At 36.2% G+C, this 3605-nt stretch overlaps 1 pseudogene; it reads left to right on the top strand.

Annotated features, from left to right (window-relative positions):
- The first annotated feature begins 1769 nt into the window (after positions 1-1769).
- LOC119056974 (COX assembly mitochondrial protein homolog) lies at positions 1770-2333 on the top strand (annotated as a pseudogene).
- Positions 2334-3605: the final 1272 nt, after the last annotated feature.

Below are 3605 nucleotides of genomic sequence, written 5' to 3'. Positions count from 1 at the left end.
AATTATGAAGTTGCCTGAAAGGTGCCAGAAAGTAGTGGAACGAAAGGGTGAATACATTGTTTAATAAAGTTATTGGTGAAGATGAAAAATGTGTCTTATTTTCACTGAAAGACTGAGCGAACTTTTTGGCCAACCCAATATATTTACACACACACAAAAGATAATATTGTACCAAGTGTTGGTGAGGCAGTGGAGCAGCTATCCCACACTGTTAGTAGATGGTTAAATGGTAAACCACTTTGAAAACACGTCTGTTTCTTTTTTAAAAATTTTAAATTGTATTTTTCCATTACCACTTATCTCCCTTATAAGCCCTTCCTCTCCACCCCTGCAGTCACCACACTGTTGTCCACACCTGAATCCTTTTCCTTTTTGCTTGTATTTGTTTTTTAAAAATTTTAAGTTACACATAACCCATGACCAAGCAATTTCACTTGTAGAAATGTCCACCAAACAGCTTTTACCAGACTGTTCTTAGCAGATTTATTTGACAAAGCTCCAAACTAGAAAGAACCCAAATGTTCATCAATAAGTGAATAGATAAATAAATTTTGTTTATCCATACAATGGAATACTATTAAGCAATAAGTAGGAACAAACAGCTAAGACACAGAACAATGTGTATGAATCTCAAAAGAGTTAAGTTAAAGAAGCCAGAAACAATTTATGTTTATGATTCCATTTATATTAAGTACAAGGACAGTCAAAGCTAAACTACAGAGATTGATTTAGAACAGTTCTTGCTTTGGGGGAATGGGGATTGACTGGAAAGTTCCCAGAGGGAACTTTCTGGGTGCAGAAATGTTTTATATGTTGATCAGGTGGTGGTTATATGACTGCATATATTTGTTAAAACTCATTAAACTATACACATAGAATCTATGCATATTATTTTTGGTAAACTATACCTCAATTTAAAAATCTTTAGCCCTGGCCATGGCTCAGTTGATTGGAGCATTGTGCTGTACAGTAAAAGATTGTAGGCTTAATTCCTGGTGAGGGCCCATAGCTAGGTTGCCAGTTCAATCCCCAGTCAGGGAGCATATGGAAGACAACGGAGCCATGTTTCTCTGTCCCGTCTCTCCCTCTCCCTCTTTCTCTCTCTCCTCCTTCACCTCCTCCTCCGTCCCTCCCTGTGTTCCTTTTCCTCTAAAAATCAATAAACATCCTCAGGTGAGATTTAAAAAATTTTTTTAAAGATTTTATTTATTTATTTTTAGAGAGGGGAAGGAAGGGAGAAAGGGAGGGAAAGAAACATCACCTGGTCCACAACCCAGGCATGTGCCCTGACCGGGAATGGAACCAGCAACCCTCTGGTTCACAGACTGAGCTCATTCCACTGAGCCACACCAGCCAGGGCCTAAAAAAAAATTTTTTTTAAGCCCAGGCCTCTGTGGGTCAGTTGGTTGGCTCATTGGCCAATAAACCGAAAGGTTGTAAGTCCAATTCCCAGTCGGGGCACGTGTCTAGGTTGTGGGTTCATTCCCCAGTCAGGGTGCATGCAGGAGGCAATGGACAGATATTTCTCTCTCTCTCCCTCTCTTCTTCTCTCTCTAAAATCAATGAGCACATCCTTAGGTGATATACTAATTCACTAAATTACTATAATTTAGTGAATTAAATATTCACTAAATCATCAACAGTGGTTCTCTCTAGGGGGTAAATTTTTCACTTTAAAAAATATTATGCATTTTTCAGGTGTTTGAACATTTTTCAACAAGCATGTCTTAATTATTCAAAAGAGCCACATTTGTTTCTCTGTTGCCAAGATGGTGCTTGACCTAGCAGAACAGCATCTCAGACATGTCAAAAAAATATCTTTTGATCCCTAAAATAATGCAACAAAAGGCCCAAGAGAGATGTTCTGAACAAATGCAAGATTTTAGGAAATGTGCCCTGATCCATGTGGCTCAGATGGTTGGGTGTCATCCTGCAGAGTAACAGGTCACCCGTTTGATTCCCAGTTCGGGCATGAGCCTGGGTTGTGGGCTGAGTCCCCAGTAGTGGGTGTGGTCAAGAAGCAATGGATTGATGCTTCTCTTTCACATCAATGTTTCTCTCCCACTCTTTACCCTTCCCTTCACCTTTCTCTAAAAAATAAATAAATAAAATCTTTTTAAAAAGTGATTTTACCAAATGTTGCAAGGAGTCTGGAATCCTTACGTCAATAAAGCGTTGGAAAGAGAATTCTGCATTGAAAGAATGTCTAATGGCTTACTATAAGGATCCTGCCTTTTATGAAGAATGCAAAATGGAATACCTGAAGGAAAGAATTTAGAAAAACTGGAATTCCTACCAAGAAATGGCTTCAGAAGCTTCCAACAAACATGTAGGCACGTACTCAAATGACACTCATAACTCTATTCACGGAAATTACAATTACCTAAAGTAATGGACTCAAGGAAGTGTGTTTCCTATATCCTAAATAAGGAAATTTAATTGTATCTGAAATAAAGACTTGTTAAAATTATAGTAAATAAAATAAAATAGCCACATTTAGGATCTAAAAGTATAATTATATAAAGATAGGATTTGTCCAAAGTGTGCTCAAGAAACTAGTCATTTCAGGAGAAAATCCAGTTAGAGCTCCTCCTTTTTAGATCCCCCGCAAAAAGTTCAGGTAGGTGAAAGAGTTAATGTATAAAATCAAGCCATAAATAATACAAAATGGAAGTTAATATTTATCTGATTTCTGAATGGCAAGTAAATTTTTTAATACTAAAAACAATGTTAGGAATCTAAAGGAATAGATTTTTGCTGCAAAAAATACTAAGATATATAAAATTAAATGCAACAGAATATTGGGAGTATTTATAAAAACATAGTATTTGACTCATTTATAGGCAAAGTAGATGACTTCTAGGAAGAAGAAAGGAAGAATGGAGGGGAAGAGGGAGAGAGAAAAAAGAAGGACAGATAGAGGGGAGGGGAAAGAAAGGGAGGGGAAGAAATTAGGAAGAAAGGGAACAAAAAATGGCTCATCAACAAGTCAATGAAAATGAACTTGAATTTTACCTATTGACTTAGCAAACTTTGTTACATTACAGTATTTGACCGCCCTCACAGAGTGGCAAGATGACTTCTTGGTCACTAGTATAAATTGCTACATTTTTGGAAACCAATCTAACAATGTGTATGAATGATCTTTAACATGCTTATATTATTTTTATTAGAAATATCACTTTTCAGAATCTGTCTAAAAGAAGCAATTTTTAAAGTCACTCTTTTTAGGATTATTCATAATAGCCAAAATAATAAAAATAACCTAAACGTCCACACAGTGAGACTAGTTAGTTAAATCATTGGGTATCTGTTTGATAGATTAGCTACCATTAAATGGTGTTTACAATGAGTTTATAACGACAATTTTTTAATGCTTTTTAAAATGCTCATGATAAATTAAGGATAGTAAGGATAGTAAATCAAATTGGGCTGCAATTTGATTCTAAAACAGAAATTCCCTGTTGGTGAAAAACGTCTTTAGACACACCACATTTCCACCCCCTTCGCTGCATTTCAAGTATATTAAACGTTACCTCTGTATATTAAATGGTACCTCTGCCCCCATATACATGTGTAGTATTCAGGGTTTGTTCAGGAAAACA

The sequence above is a fragment of the Artibeus jamaicensis genome, unplaced genomic scaffold (assembly GCF_021234435.1).
Source record: "Artibeus jamaicensis isolate MK-2021 breed Jamaican fruit bat unplaced genomic scaffold, CSHL_Jam_final contig_548, whole genome shotgun sequence".
NCBI classification, from domain to species: domain Eukaryota; kingdom Metazoa; phylum Chordata; class Mammalia; order Chiroptera; family Phyllostomidae; genus Artibeus; species Artibeus jamaicensis.
This window is presented reverse-complemented; position numbering and strand designations above follow the sequence as displayed.